This window comes from Alligator mississippiensis, chromosome 12 (genome assembly GCF_030867095.1).
Source record: "Alligator mississippiensis isolate rAllMis1 chromosome 12, rAllMis1, whole genome shotgun sequence".
In the NCBI taxonomy this organism is placed as follows: Eukaryota; Metazoa; Chordata; order Crocodylia; family Alligatoridae; genus Alligator; species Alligator mississippiensis.
In genome coordinates this window covers 32270994-32287397 of record NC_081835.1, presented here as the reverse complement: position 1 = coordinate 32287397, position 16404 = coordinate 32270994, and the positions used below count along the sequence as shown (strand labels likewise).

The following is a 16404-nucleotide window of genomic DNA, read 5'->3' as shown; positions in this document are numbered from 1 at the left end:
TCATCAAATGCCCCCTCACTCTCATCTCTCCAGGCTAAATAATAGGGGTGTGCAAAGTGGGCCGTATTCGATTCAGGATTCAACCCAATTTGGGGGACAGTGATTTGATTCATTGATTCAGATCACTGTCCCGATTTGATTAGGCCGAATCCGAACCTGAAGATTTGATGTCGATTCAGAGAATCGGCGATTCACCCGTAGACATAGCTTTAAATGTGTTTTCTACATACCTCAAGGTACCAGGTGCAACTCGTGAATGCTGCAATGGTGGGGCAGACAGAATGTCCCATGGGAGAGTGCCCCCCCCCCCGGCATGCTCAGCGGCAGACCTAGAAGTAGACCGGAAGTACTTCCTGTCCACTTCCGGGTCCGCTGCTGAGCACACCCGGGGGGGGGGGCACTCCCCGCAGCACCAGTTACCAAGTCGGGGGGGGGGAGTGGGGGAGGGAGGTCCACTTCTGGATCTCCTGAGGTACTTCTGATCCACTTCCAGGTCTGCTGCCAAGCACGCTGGGGACAACCCTCCCCACGGGATGCTCCACCCATCCCACCATCTCAGCATTCACAAGCCACCTGGTACCTTGAGGTATGTAGAAAACACATTTAAAGCTGTGTCTATGTCTGAATCATCGAATCTCTCCAAATCAATTCGAAGGGCTCTGATTCAATTTGGAGGGATTAAAGCAGGCTTGTCCAACATACGGCCTGGGCATTTTCTGTGGCCCGCAGTGCTGCGATGGGAAACGAAAGTAAACACAGTTTACTTTCGTTCCTGCCCCTTGTCCCTCCCCCAGCCCCTCAGCAGCTTCCTAATGGCTGCTGAATGGCTGGGGAAGGGACAAGGTTCCCACACGCACCGCCTCAGCTTGACGTTGCTGACGTGGTGCGTGTGGGAAGAGGAGTAGCCGTGTGCTGCTCAGGATGGGATGAGCCCAGCTGGAGCAGCAGGGGGTTCAGCTGCACTTAGGCAGGGGGAAAATGCAGCTGAGCCCCTATCGCTCCAGCCCGGCTCATCCCCTCCCAAGTGGCACACGGCTCCACCGCCACTTCTGCTGGCCGGTGCAGACCTGGCCCGCCTCCTCCTGTCCCCAGCACCACGTGAGGAAGCCACCGCTTCCCGGCCCGAGCAACTCGCTGCTCCCCGCCCACAGGCGATAGGCAGCCTGGCTTGGCCGCCCGGTCCCAGGCAGAAGCGGAGGCAGAGTGGCACGGGCAGGTGCCTCCTCCCGCTGGGCTGTCAGCATTGGCCGCACCATGTGAGGCGGCCCCAGGCTGGGCTCGGGTGGAGCCTGCACTTGCTACGCCCTGAGGCACCACCAGGTCCTGGCCCCAGCCCCGGCTCCCTCCAGTCCGGCGCGGTGCAGTGATGCGGACCCGCAGAGGTGGCACAGCAGCCAGGCTTGCCCTCGTCGTCTGCCTCTGCCGCCTCCTGCCCGGCCGGGGCGCTGCACCTCAAAGCCTGGTCTTCCCTCCTGGGAGCCAGCTGTGCTCACATCCCAGAAGCCGGGTGCTGGAGCATTACAAAGGAAGGCAAAAACCTCCACAGTCTTCTCTAATCTGACCATGGGGTAAAATTCCTTCCTGACCCCAAATCTGGCAATCAGTGGGACCCCAAGCAGAGGGGCAAGACCAGGGCTCGGCAGCGTTATTTGGGCAGTGCCAAAAACACCCGCAGTCTTGACTTGTAAAATGTTGACGTGCCAGTGGCAGACAGCGGGGGAGCCATGAGGGGCTTTACGTTTGTTGTGGCAGCACAGCCCTGGCCCTTCCCCTGAAGTCTGCCCCGAGGCACACATGCCATGCAAAATGTCTGTGTGCGCTGTGCTCTGGCACCCATGGAAGGGGTTGCCTACCTCTGGACATAACCCTCTGGCCAAAAACCTCTGGATTTGGTCCCAGAAGGAACAGTGACACACCCCAGTCAAAGTCCCCAGCCTCGGCTGTAGCCAACACCCAGTACCTCTGAGGAAGACTTAAAAACACCCTGGCACATATAGCTGAAAGGGGAAGGGTGGTGGTAGGGGCAACCAGCAAAGCCCAGAAGCATGAGAAGTACCCATAGTAAAACATAGGCATAGCTATGCCTAAACCAGAGGTAGGCAAAATATGGCCCACAAGCTGTATCCAGTCCACCAAGTGATCCTATCTGGCTCACCACCAAGAGCCTGAGGAGCAAAGGTTGTGCCCCGTGTTGCTCCGCTCTGCCTCAAATAATTGCCCACCCTGGTCTAGATCAGTGGTTCTCAACCTTTCTTGTACCTGGACCCATTTGTAAACATAGATGGTCAGTCCCGACCCAGTGTCCCTCACTGCTCCTACTTCCAGACCCCAGTGCCCCAGTGTGTGGGGCATAGGGGGGCCCCCAAGTAGCCCCTTGCAGGCTGGAACTCTGCCAGCCCACAAGAGAAAAAAAAGCCAGTTATATGTTTTTCTCCTTTAAAGGAGAACCCATTTTTAAAGTTTGCTCACGACCTTTTCATATATTCTTGAGATCTACTTTTGGGTCGCGACCCATGTTTTGAGAAACTCTGGCCTAGATCATGCCCAACCAGTGCTGTCCAACATCTTTTTGAACAGCTCCGATGATGGAGAGTCCACAACTTCCCTAGGCCATCTGCTCCACTCCCTCGCTGTTCTAACCTCTGTGAACAGAGGGCTGGTACTGGAAATACAGCAAGGTTTTCAGGCTCTGTTCTGTGCCTTGTCAGTTAACACATGGACAAAAAAAAAAAAAAGGGGGGGGGGAGGCGAAGAGGTTCTCTCTTTAATTTCTACCTCCTCCCATTGGCAAGAAGCTGTTCTTCCCAAGGTCTTGTTTGACTGGTGGCAAGATGCCTGCTGCCTCATGGGGTCCAGGTCAGGTACTACCATGGAACCAGTGGGTGTGCAGTCCCTTTCCAAATCTGGCATTGGCAGTTTGCCCAAAGTTACGTGGTGAGTCTGTGGTAGAGCTGGAAATATAGTTCAGCTTGCCTAACTCCCAGTCTTGGTGCTGAATCCATAGGCCACAGTTGCAGCAAGAGTAGTGATTTATGGTCCTTTCTGATTGCTAAACTAATTTTAGTTCAGCATTGGTTCATCACATCTGTGGGGGGGCCAGCAGGGGAGATCATGCTCAGGGGCAATCAGCATGGGTTCATCAAAGGCGGGTCCTGCCTGACCAACCTGATTGCCTTTTATGACCAAGTAACTAAATCCTTGGATGATGGTGTCGCCGTGGACGTAGTCTTTCTAGACTTTAAGAAGGCCTTTGACAGTCTCTCACCCCATCTTCATCAATAAATTAAGCAACTGTGGCATTGATGCCTGCACAGTTGGATGGGTAAAAAAACTGGCTGATGGGGCACACCCAGAGAGTAGTGGTGGACGGGTCGTACTCAACCTGGCGAGATGTGAGCAGTGGGGTACCCCAGGGCTTGGTCCTCGGGCCCGCGCTGTTTAACATCAGCGACTTGGACAAGTGGGTGGAAAGCATGCTGTCCGAATTTGCTGATGACACTAAGATGTGGGGCGAGGTGGACACACTTAAAGGGAGAGAGAGGCTGCAACTAGATTTAGACAGACTACAAGAGGGCAGATGAGAATAGGATGAGGTTCAACATAGACAAATGCAGGGTGCTGCACCTTGGGAGAAGGAATCCACAGCATACATACAGGCTGGGGAGTTCCCTTCTTGAAAGCACAGAGGCGGAAAGGGATCTTGGAGTCATTATTGACTCCAAGATGAACATGAGCCGCCAATGCCAGACCGCAGCCAGCAAGGCCAGCCATACCTTGTCACGCATCCAAAGTCGCATCTCAAGCCAGTCCAGAGAGGTGATACTCCCCCTCTATGTGACTTTGGTCAGGCCGCAATTGGAGTACTGCGTCCAGTACTGGGTGCCGCACTTCAAAAAGGATGTAGCCAGCCTGGAGAGGGTTCAGAGGAGGGCCACCTGCTTGGTGAAAGGGCAGCAGAGCAGGCCCTACAAGGAGAGACTGAAGGACCTGAACCTGTTCAGCCTCAGCAAGAGGAGGCTGAGGGGGGACCTGGTGGCTGCCTACAAACTCATCATGGGAGATCAACAGCAAATAGGTAGAGCCCTTTTCTCCCCAGCAACACCTGGGGTGATGAGGAATAATGGTAATAAGCTGATGGAGAATAGGTTTAAGTTAGAGATCAGAAGGCAATATTTTACAGTTAGGGTGACCAAAATCTGGAACCAACTTCCCAGGGAAGTGGTCCTCACCCCTACCTTGGGCAAATTCAAGAGGAGGCTGGATGATCACCTGTCTGGGGTCTTGTGAACCCAGCATTCATTCCTGCCTGTGGCAGGGGGTCAGGCTAGATGATCTGTTCAGGTCCCTCCTGACCCTAGCTACTATGAAACTTGCCACTCCCTGCTTTCCTCGGTGTGTTTGCACAGCAAGCTTCAGCCAGCACTGAGGAGTGATTAACTAGCTATCTATTGCCTGTAAAGCATGGTGTCCAGAAAAAAGAACAAACACAACAGTAGTTCATCTTCCTTCTGCTTCATCCTCTTCAGTGCAGTAGCTGTTGTACTATAAGTTATCAGATCTTTGGATAAAGTACAAACAAGAGAGGCTTTTGCCAGATCAGCTGTTGTTTCCATTTCCCCCTTTCTTCTCTATTTCTCTGAGCTATAACACAGTATGGCTGGTTGTGTTGTGGTTGCCACCAACCTGACCTTAGACCAGATGACCTGTTTTCAGCCTGGTGACTCAGCTAAGCTAGTCTCCAATACTATTTTGGGAGGGTTATTTTAATCAATGCCTGGTCTGCTACTTTGCAGCTGGGTATGCCGATGAAAGTTTACCCCACTAGTCCAGCCTTGAGCACAGCAAGCCAAGCACAAAGCAGAGTGGTAAAGACCATAAGGGGTATACCAGCTTCAGAGCAATGATACCCTTTTCTTGGAGCCCCTCTGCCTCTTTAACCAGCAGATAGTGTATTGCTGATAAAAGGGATAAGATGGGGTAACACTGGATATGATGGTAGTGAATGAAGAGGCATGTAAGCATCTTTCACTGGGCCAGATAAATCTAAATTCTACCCCTGCTGGTCACTGAGGTCCCACCACCTTCATCCAGACGATGCTTCTGTTTCTCTTTGTGCAGCATTGGGGGTTCAACTTGTTACTACTTGTTAAAGATATGTTACTAACAAGTTATTAATTCAATAAAAGTAAATCTTCTTGAAGATTATTCTCAAAAATGCCCATATTTTGTTGCTTTGATTAGTTTCCACTCTGGCTGATATCTTTTCCACATTTGATCTGTCAACTTGCATTATGCTTCTTTCATTCATTGACAAGAGAGTAGAAGCGAAAGTGTTTATTTTAGTCAAGCGTTTGGTATTAGTTCTTTGTTGCTTTTTATATTGTTTTTATTTTGGATTTTAAACCACATTTCCAGACCCATTTCATTGTCACTTCCTGCAACTTCATTGGTGTAAACGGTCACGTGACATCACTTCCTGATGTGATACCACTTCCTGTGAGGTCTTTGAATATGGCTCGCTGGCCCACTGAGTGACAAAAAGTTTGTGATCCGGCCCCACATTCAAAAAGGTTGGACACCCCTGTGTTAACTGAAGTAAAGTAAATTCTCCTGCCTGGAATGTCCACCAACACCCCCCCCCCCCAAAAAAAAAAAAAACACTCTGTGCTGAAAAAACCCTATAGAAAACTCAGCTTCCTAGTTTATATTTAAAAAGACTTAGTAAACCCAGATTATTTATATAATTTCAACTTCCAGAATGGTTATCTTCAGCAGAAAACATTCCTTATATTGAAGCATAGGCCTCACTTTTTTCTACTACATCAAAAGGTGCATGTTAAAACAGCCTCTGCACTTTAACTTAGATTTAAAACCAGTACCACTTCTTCATCTCTGGGTTTTCCAGTTACGGTCCTGAGCACCCAAATTCCTCCAATGATGCCAAAATTCATAAAAGTAAAAATGGCTATAGGATCACTGCCAACAAATGTACAATGTGGATGTATAATACTGATGGTTAAAAGCTTCTGGATACAAGCAAACTGATAAATTTCAAGGGGAAAGAAAACTGAAAAAAACCCTTCTTGCTAACAAACAATGCAGAGGATGTTTTGATATATTTGACACTGAAAGAAAAACAAATTGCTTTTTCAAGTGATTATTAAATAATGGGAGCAGCAGATGATCTACAGATTTCTTAGTAAGGTTATAAGTTCTTAGTAAGGTTATTAACTGGTGATACTCCAAACTGGGGAAAGGAAACAGGAACCAGATCTTGATTCTATCCAGGAAATTAGACACTTAAAACAAATAGCTAATCAACATAACCAATCTAGATATAAAGGTTAGCATGTTACAATTTTGCATATGCCTCAGTCGCATGTGAAATAAACTTAACAGAAGGGATAAAGACCAAAATAACAAAACCCAAACAAATCAGTGTATAATGAGCTTGGCCACAAATGCCCAATTTTATGATTTTATACATGTATGAAAGTTATCAGTGAAACAAACTACATTTACAGAGCACTTTACAGAGTATTTACAGAGATAATGCTTTCTTCCCCAAAGAACTCATGGTCCAAGACAATGGGGAGGAAGAACCAGGCTGGGGAACTCCCTTCTCGTCAGTGCAGAGGCAGAAAAGGATCTCGGAGTTATTATTGATGCCAAAACGAACATGGGCCGACAGTGTGGGGACGCAGTCAGGAAGGCCAACCATACCTTGTCATGCATCCACAGATGCATCACGAGCAGATCCAATGAGGTGATCCTCCCCCTCTATCCGATCTTGGTCAAGCCCCAGTTGGAGTACTGCATCCAGTTCTGGGTGCTGCACTTCAGGAGGGATGTGGACAACATGGAGAGGGTCCAGAGGAAGGCAACCCGCATGATCAGGGGGCAGCAGGGCAGGCCCCACAAGGAGAGGCTACGGGACCTGAACCTGTTCAGCCTCCACAAGAGAAGGCTGAGAGGGGATCTAGTGGCCGTTTACAAACTAGTCAGGAGGGACCAGCAGGCATTGGGAGAGTCCCTGTTCCCCCAAGCACTACCAGGAGTGACAACAAATAACGGTCACAAGCTGGCAGAGGGTAGATTCAGGCTAGATATCAGGAGGCGCTACTTCACAGTCAGGGAGGCTAGGATCTAGAACCAACTTCCAAGAGAAGTGGTGCTGGCTCCTACCCTGGGGGTCTTTAAAAGGAGGCTGGATGAACACCTTGCCGGGGTCGTTTAACCCCAGTATTCTTTCCTGCCATGGCAGGGGGTCAGACTTGATGATCTGCTCAGGTCTCTTCCGACCCTACCAACTATGAAATTATGAAGACAAACAAAGCCGACATGGGACAGCAGTTCTGAGAGGCAAGAGAACACAGAGGAAGGTATCCTTTCGGTCCAAAAACAGAAGTTTTAAAACTATGATGTCACCACCCCACAGATATAGCATGAACAGCAACAGCTAAAATTAATCCAATTCAGCCCTCACAAGGTTCCAGCCACATTCAGGACAGAACGCCTTTTGGAATGAAAAGATACATCAGTATATTAATTCAGTTTTATACTGTCAAGAGAGATTTTTAATAAAAGGCAGTTTGTTCCATACATGATACAAAAAATCTGTCTGCTATTGAAACCCAAATTCCATTTCATGTATGCCACCAAACAGCTCTTCAACAGTAATCTCCTCACACCTCCCCCACAGCCTTCAGAGGATCTGGTGACTAAAGACAAAACAATAACAGACCCGATTATAAGTCAACTCCTCAAAAACTGAAAGCAATTTATAGGGATCTTATTTCAGAGACATGATAAAGAAACTACAAGATTTATTAGACACAGCATGAATACAAGGACTTAAAAAGAAATCCTAGTCAAATATAACACTCACGTCACAGGCTTATGTGACTGAAAGTATGGCGGCCTTGTACGTAATGATAAAGAACAATAGTAGCTGAACGAGACCATGAGGAAGAAAGACAGAGTGAAAAGTAAGAGATCTATTTTTGCTGAGCTTAAGCTGATGGATGGACATTTACAAGATTTCAGAGAGACCACTAAAGATTTTATTTAGGATAGAATGGAAATGGTTTGAAATAAAGAATTTGGACCGAGTCATCTGCTTAGAGCTGGCAACTGAAGTTACAGTCATGGACAAGACTATCCAAAGAACAGGTGTGGAAAGAAAGAAAGAAGGGAACCAGGAAAGAGCCTTGTGGGATCAACACAGAAAGATGGAGGGAGGATGAGAAGAATCCCTAAAGGGTAAATCAGGCCAAGGGTGGGTTTTTAAAGATAAGAGGAACTAAAAATGTGTTTGCATCGGGAGGGAGGGAGGGGGGGAGGAAAGCAAGAGCAAACGGGGCATGTCCCACACACAAAACATCCACGCAATTATCAAAATTATTAGATTTTGCCAACCACATGCAAGGCAGGGTTTATATGTGAGTATTTTAAAAACCGAAAGATGAACTACCAAACCAAAAAAGTTATCATAATTGTTTAGAAGCATGAAGCAACTATTTTGATTGTGAGCTGCCTTTAGTAACAACCATCTTTTCTCACATGTGTTGCACAGCGTCTCCACCAGAAAACCCCAGATGAAGTCAGGCACCTCTGCTGTATTAAGAATAAATCTCACCATTTTATAGGAACATCTTTAAACTGCTTTCTACCTTGACTATTTTGCACATGGAAACTATGTTTATTCTGACATGACACTGCCCATTACATCCAAAACATGCTAATGGTGTAATTTGTGATGCATTAGACATTTCAGTATCTTTTTTAAGCTTTTAAATTTGTCTTTCATTTTCTTCTTTTGATATGCACAAATCCCTCTTTACAAAGGTTGCATCCTAAAATGAAATTTAAGAATCATGTTTGAAGTACAAAGCCAAAAAAACAAGATGAATCAAAATTAGGGCTGAAATCCCATCTTCGAAGTGCCCTGTTTTTGCAAGCCATTGCAGCGTATTTTCTATAACATAAATGCACTGTCCTGACCCCAGCAATGCCTAGGCATAATGAAGAGAATTTGGAACACCCCTCCTCCCATATATTGGTAAACTTTCAAGTGCATCCAAAGCTGATCTTATCAACTCTCAAATTTATTTATTTTTTTAAGAACTTGCTCCTACTTCAGGGTCCAACTTCTATTTGATTTTGTAGCAAGTCTGAAAAACACCAATCTACACTGAACTTTGTCAGTTCTCAAGAGTTCTTATTAACCATGCTTGAAACCAGTGGTGCTCACAGTGGCCTTGCAAACCAGATAAATGGTGTAAGGCCAGTCTATGAGCACCCACGCATCAAAATGGAGCTCCAGGGACCCAGCACCACCCTGCATGCCCTAGATAGCGTTCAGGGCCATGACCCATGGGGCTCTCCACAGGACCCCTGGGGAGCCCCACAGACCAGATGACATGGTAGCAGGGGCAAGATCTAGCCTGCAGGCTGGGGGTTAAGCACCCTTGCTTTCCGTGGAGGGATGCTTTTTGAGATCAGGTATACTGTCAACACCACTTCAAAGGGGTTTATTGCTGAGTGACCAAAAACAGCTAAGTCAACTTCTTAATGCAGATGGATTTAGAATGTAACCCATGCTTAGCAGGACCAGATCTATAACATTGTACAGGGTTGTCAAAGTCACAGCATGCACGTGGCCAGGAGTGCAGCCCAGCAGCTTGAAGATCAGCATCCAGCTGGTAAGTCAGGGGGAGGGGGGGAGGGGGGGGAGAGTAGATCAAGGCTCCCACAGTGAGGGAGGGAGTGGGGCTAGGTGTGAAATTAATCTGCATTTTGTCCAGTGGGTGGGGAAGGAAAAGGGCAGCTCCTGCCTCTGCACACACAGCTGAGGGAGATGTGTGGGGCACAAATCTGCTGTATGCTCAGGGCTGGAGGCTACGCCAGTCTCTTTCAAGTGGGAGGGGCTGGGCCCAGGCTGCACTCAGGGGCAGGGACAGAGCAGGCAGCCGCAGCACTGGAAAGAGGGTTACGAGGGGGGGGGGGGGCGGCTATGGTGAGTTCTGGGGTGGCAGTGGCCTCCCCCCCATAGCCCTGCACCCAGCGCCTCCACTACCTGCCCAGCCAGGACCCAGGCCTCCCACTGGAAAGAGGCCAGAGCAGCCTCCGGCCCTGAGTGTGCAACCTGTCCTCACCCCGTGCACAGATGCAAGGGGCACATGCCCCCATGCCTCCCCCGGCAGTGCGCACAGCACTGGTAGCCTCCTTCTCCTCTGCCCCCTGGATGAGCCGTGGCTCTGTCCCACGCTCCTCTGCTCCACCCCGGCTGCTCCTGCCCGGGGCAGTGTCTGTGCTTGCCCCAGCTCCAGCATCTCCCTCACCACAGGAACCCACAGGCCCCAATATCCATTCCCCACCCCCATGCCGCTTCCCCCACAACAGATTTACCAGCCAGACGCTGCTCTCTAAGCTGCGGGGCTGCATGTCGGCAATTGGATTGGTATTGGCTGATATGGCTAGTTAATAATCAGCCATCAGTATCAGCCCAAAAAATGTTTACTGGTTCACACCTAAAAACAAGCATCCTCAACAGCTGGCAAACAGGAAGATATGGGACAAGAAAAGGTTGAAGATAAACATTCTCTTTTAAAATAGCATGGATGTTAAAGTCAGAGGTATCAATACAGTCAGATTTTTAGATTCTCACAGACAAGAGCCACAAATCTGATCTCCTTCCTGCATAACACAGACCAAAAGTTTCTGTTCAGAAGTTCCTATATCTAGTTTGCTTTGCTCTGAAATTAAAAAAAAAAGATCTTTCTTGCTCCGTTATATGTTTGTTCTAGGGGGGAAAATAATTACAACTACTTACTCCTTTCAACCCTGCAGAGCCACCTTCACTACAGGGAAGTGACCTGGATTCTATTGCACCTAAACTAGCAGGAATTGAGGGGTTCAAAACCAGGGATCAATAATGCAGGAGGCAGTATGTCCTTTCTTCTTCTGATACTCAGTGGTAGAATCCTTATCTGCCACATGGGAGACTTCAGTTCAATTCCCAGATGTGCATATAACTACAGACATTGAGGCACCAAATGTCTGGACTTCATCTTGCTTTTGGATACTGTCTCAATAGTCTAAAGAGGGGATGGAAGGTCTGGACAGCCTCCACTCCTCCATATTCCTGCCTAGGCATATGCATTGAAAGCCCTGTTGACCTCTCATGCATACACCAGGATCCAGAAAGATCAATGGTTGCCTACTAAAGAAGCAATAGAAGGGGTTGCTGGGTTTCTTTCAGTTACTCTTAATATGCTTCACAAGTGTATTTCACAGGATTCATTGAAACCAGTTCTGCCTTTTACTCCTGATTATGCCCAAGAAGAATGAATTTAGCCTAAGCCTAAGCTAAGTTTGCAGGACTGATGTATAGAAAAAAAATATTTCTATAAATGGACTACATTTGATACATGGTCGCAAACTTAAATGTTGAATTCCAAAAATATTCCTACAAATTTTAATTATACTACCACAATTTATGAATTAAAAGGACAAAGGACTTCTATGAAATGAAGTTATGGCATCAAGAAAGGTATGAATCCAAGGTTTGTTAGACAGACCAATTATTCTGGATATCCACATAATCAGCTGTGATCTGGAGTACTGTGTCCTATTTTGGGTCATCCACTACATAAAGGATATGGACAAACTGGAGAGCTCAGAAGAGGGCAACAAAAATGGTTAGGGGGCTGGGGAAGAGGACAGATGAGGAAAGGCTGAGGGAACTAGGCTTATTTAGTCTGGAGAAGAGAAGACTAATGGGGGCATTTAATAGAAGCCTTCAGGTTTCCTGAAGGGTGGTTCCAAAGAGGATGGAGCTAGACCAGGAGTGCTCAACCTGTGGGCCAAATGCAGCAAGCGGAGCCATCATATCTGACCTGCAGGGCTCTCCACAGGTCAGGAAATTTGGCAGTGGGGGAGTGCTGACACTTAACACAGCTACCCTCCTCCCTGCCAAAGTCCCAAATCCCAGAAAGCGGTTGGAGCCTGGCTGCCCTGTTCCAGCTGTAGGACCGGGTCACCTCCACCCATGGCTGTATTGGGACCAGGCCATACACCTCATGCCTCCACCTCCACAGCTAGCTTGGGGCAGGGCCAGTTCCCCAGGCTGGATGAGGACTGGGTCACACTTTCCCCCACCTTGTGGGGGCAGGTCACACTCCTTTCTCCTGTGTGGCCAGGTTTGGACCGGCCACCGCTCAGTGGTGGCAGATGACATAAAGAGCAACAGTCTCAAATTGCAGCAAGGAAAGTTTAGGTTAGATACCAGGAAAAATTATCACTAGGTGGGCAGTAAAACACCAGAACAGGTTACCCAGAGAGGCTGTGCAATCTCAGCCCTTGGATGTTTTTAAGACCTGGCTAGACAAAGCCTTGGCTGGGATGATCTGGTGCAGGTGGTCCTGCTTTGAGTAGGGGACTAGAAGACCTCCTGAGGTCCCTTCTAACCCTCGTGTTCTGTAATTCCCTCCAGAAGTGGAAATGTGGCAATGAAGGCTCAGAGGGAGTTACCTTCCTTACGCCAATGCAGCAATACTGGTTCAATTAGCAAAACTTTCCCCAAGTCTCACTGGGATGTGTGTCAATCTTAATGTTGCTGTAAAGGGAGGGAGCCAGCCTGCAGCTCACCAAGGCAGAATGTGGGATTCAGGCAGCACAATGTTGTCCAGAAGCAGCACACTGTGGACACCATACACCATTAGGCCAGTAGAAGAGCTCAGCAAAGATCAGAGCCCCCAGGGGTCTCCTACCTGGCTCTGAGGGGGACTTGTGGGATCCCTTCTGCCGCTGCCCAACGGACAGCCCATCAGGGCTCGCATGTAGCCCGCCGGTGCCCACCTAGTTGTCTCCCACGACATTTGGCCTTGCTGGGGCAGCTGGGAAGGACTGGACTGCCCGAGCGGCAACGGGCAGGGCAGGGCTCTGCGGCACAGGCAGCGGTTCCTGGGCTCCTCTCACCGCCTGGCTGCAAGATAGCCCGGAGCCCAGGCGCGGCAGCCTGCGCCCCGCAGCGAGCGCCCGGCGCGGCCCTACGCAGGGGAGCGGGCGGCGGAGTCAGCGGCAGCTCCCGCCGGTTCCTCCCTCGCGGCCGCCTCGGCCAGCGCCACCTGCAGCCGAGGCCGCGCGGAGGGGGCGGGAAGCCGCGGCAAGGCCGGGGCGCTGCTCTCCCCCGCGACGGGGCAGCCGGGGTGACCGCAAGGCCCTCGGCGCCGAGCACGGGCCGGTCCCGCAGCCTCCAGGCCCGGCGCACCTGTCCCCACCCGGCCCGGCCCGCACTCACCAGGGCGCTAGCTCTCCGGGCGGCGGCGGCTAAGGCCGGCGCGGGCGCGGACGCGGCAGGCGCTGTTTGTTTACTCCGCGCCGGGGCGGGGGCAGGAGCCGAGCCCGCCTCCCCAGCAGGAATGCGAGGAATGAGCGGGGTGGGCGGTGCCAGCAGCCTAGGGGCACCCCTCACGCGCGGCCATGGCGGGGGGCGGGGCCGGGGCCGGGCTGGCCCGGCCCGGCCCAGGGGCTGTGGGCGTGGACGCTTGTTCGCCGCTGGCCTCTGGGGTTGGAGCGGGCGAGGCGGGGCCGGGACACTGCCCTGAGCCGAATCCGGGGCAGGGCAGCAGCGGAGGAGAGCCGTGCTGCGCGGGCCCGTTACTCTCCTACGCCACCAGGGCTCGCGGCGGCGGCTCGGGGGCGAAGGCATGAGCGAGCTTCTCGGGCGCCATGTGCACCCCACGCCCCGGGCAAAACCAAGTGCGAGCCCGGACACACATGGGCCGCGGGAGGCGCGGGCGCACGGCCCGACTCGAGTAGCTGCAGCGTCCTGGCCGGGTACTCGACTCGCTCCAGAGCGAGACAGGGCTGAGCCCAGCAGACGTTAAAGAGAGCGGTAGCGCGTCGGCCTGCCCCGGGCTCAGCCCAGGAGACCTTCGCGCTCTTCCTGTCTACCCTCTCTCAGGCGCGGCTGCCAAGAGGGCGCCTCCCGTCCCGCAAGGGCGGGCTGCTGGCACTAACAAGCACCCGGCCAAGCAAACATAGGTCACAACAGCTTCTGCTACATATTAAGTTGGTGTGCAAAGGTGCATCTTTCTCCTGCCTTCAACTGCACTAGTATGAAATGACAATGAATAGTCAGACCTAAAGATTTCAGCATGTAAACTCTCTGCCCCTGAGCAACACTGGCCCCAAAATTATATCCTCAATCTGTTTCTGTCTACCCCAAGAACATCAGCAAATTACAAGCCAGCATTCTACCCAGGGCCAAGTGACTTAAGGATCAGTCTTGCTAAGAAAACAAAGTCAACCATGACAGTCATCCCATGTGAATAGTGGAACTGCCAAATGCAGGGGTTGTGTCGGAACATTTTTCTCTTCAGCATTTGGTTCAGGAGGGAAAAATGGCCACAGCCATGCAGAAGGAAACAAAAGACTGCACCTAGGAAGAGCAAGTAAATGAGAGATGACACAAAGGAGTGCAGGGGGAGAGGAGAAAGATGTACATGATACAGGAAAAAATAATCTAGTAGCCATCTAGGTAGAACGGTGAAATGTAGCACACTTGTACTGTGTTTTGGAGGGTTCCTCTTATGGGGCATAAAGTTAGTGCAGTAGCATACACCAGTAAAAAACTTGAGGAATATGTTGCCTCCTTAAATTTGATCCAGCAATTTTGTCATAATGGTGATTTTATTACACAATAGTAAAGTGATGAGGCTATGACAATAGTAGAGCAGACTGACATACAAGCAGTCCTAGGACTTACGACACAGCTGGTTCCTGAAAACCATGTCTTCAGTCAAAACGTTGTAACTCAGAACCAATTTTCTCATAAGATACAATGTTATAAACGGGGGATTGGTTCCTGAACCAAGGCCCGATATCCTATTGTCACCAAAAATACCCCAGAATTTTGTATTCGATCAATTATAGATGAGTAATATAGCTACATTAATGTATTTATGTTGTAAATAGCAATCATATTGATTTGGAAGGACTTCTTTGAGGTGACTGCTGGACTTCTTGAAGGGCCCTTGGTTGGACTTTTTGAAGGGTTCTTGGCTGGAGTCTTCTCAGGAGTCTTGGCTGCAAGTTATTCTGGAGTCTTGTCTGCATTCTTAAAGAAAGCGTCCGGGTAAGTTTGGACAGATGTTCTCCAGGGAGATAAGCGACACAACCAACTTGTTTGCTGGCGTGGCATCACATCGGATCAAGCATTGTAAGTCAAAACTGACGTCATAAAGTTGAAACAGGGTGCCAATTTATAAACCTAAGTGCGAAATGTTGTAAGTCGAGGACTGCCTGTACTAGCAAAGGAAACAAGCCAAAACACATTCCATTTTGTTCAAATGTTCTCTCTTCCAGATATGGGCAGTCCTCTGATTTAGATCTTGGAAAGAATGTGAACAGCTATGATCTTCAGGGGGAAACAAACAAAACAAAACTTCATGCTATTTCTCTTGTATCTGTTCTCCCCCCTCCCCACTAAAAGTGTAATAAAAAATTAATAATAGAACAGGAGATTCTGTGGTCTCCTTTTTTTATTAATGAAAGGTCACATATTAAAGCCACATGGAGTAGCGTAGACCATACATTTAAGCTTTGTTTGAAAATTATGGAAGGTGAAGTATGTTTACGAACTACACATGTTAGTGATGCCCCACAAACCAGAACCCTAACCAAGTACCTTTAAGATTTGGTATTATATATATGGAGAGAGGGCAGCAATAACCCATGGCTTTAAACTTCCACTTTTAAATTTGTGGGGGAGGGGGAAGGTAGAGGGGGAGAGAAGTCTATGATATCTGATTCTCCAATTCCAATACAGATTAAATCAAAACATTTTAAGAATAACCGATTTGGAGATATTGAAATCCCTCTACAATCAAGCAAGACCAGGTCACGAGGTCTCAGTGACAAACTATAACCTAAAACTCAGCCAGAAATCTTAAAACTTAATCTAAACTAATACTCTGTCAAACATTCAAAAATACTTTCTATTATGCAATAAACATGCTGCAATTTAACTACTCTGAATTGTTTGTATACCAAATGGTTCTGATTCAGCATATAACCTCAGAAAGCTAGACTGTTAAATATAAACTGAAGGGCATAATTCTGAATAAGTATTCCATAAAAATGTATATGTTCTTAAACTTCAATCTAAGGTATTACTAATAATGCAAGAAACTAGTTTACTTGATATATCATTTTTAACATAGCACAGTTCATCTATTCTAAACAACCAAAACACATTTATTTTTCATAATCACAAAGCAGGGCAGAAAGACTTTGAGGCTGCATCCAGACGAGCGCAGCCATGCGGTATGTGGCACCACAGACCCATCTGCAGCACCACACACTGCACATTCAGGCATTCCCAGGGCATTCAGGAAA

General features: G+C 48.8%; 1 protein-coding gene across 1 annotated transcript in view; it reads right to left on the bottom strand.

Annotated features, from left to right (window-relative positions):
• VGLL4 (vestigial like family member 4) overlaps positions 1-13409 on the bottom strand; it is a 166354-nt gene extending 152945 nt beyond the window's left edge. Inside the window, exon 1 of the mRNA XM_019495727.2 lies at positions 13304-13409. The gene's annotated coding sequence lies outside the window, so the exon portion shown is untranslated. The remainder of the gene's footprint in view (positions 1-13303) is intronic.
• Positions 13410-16404: the final 2995 nt, after the last annotated feature.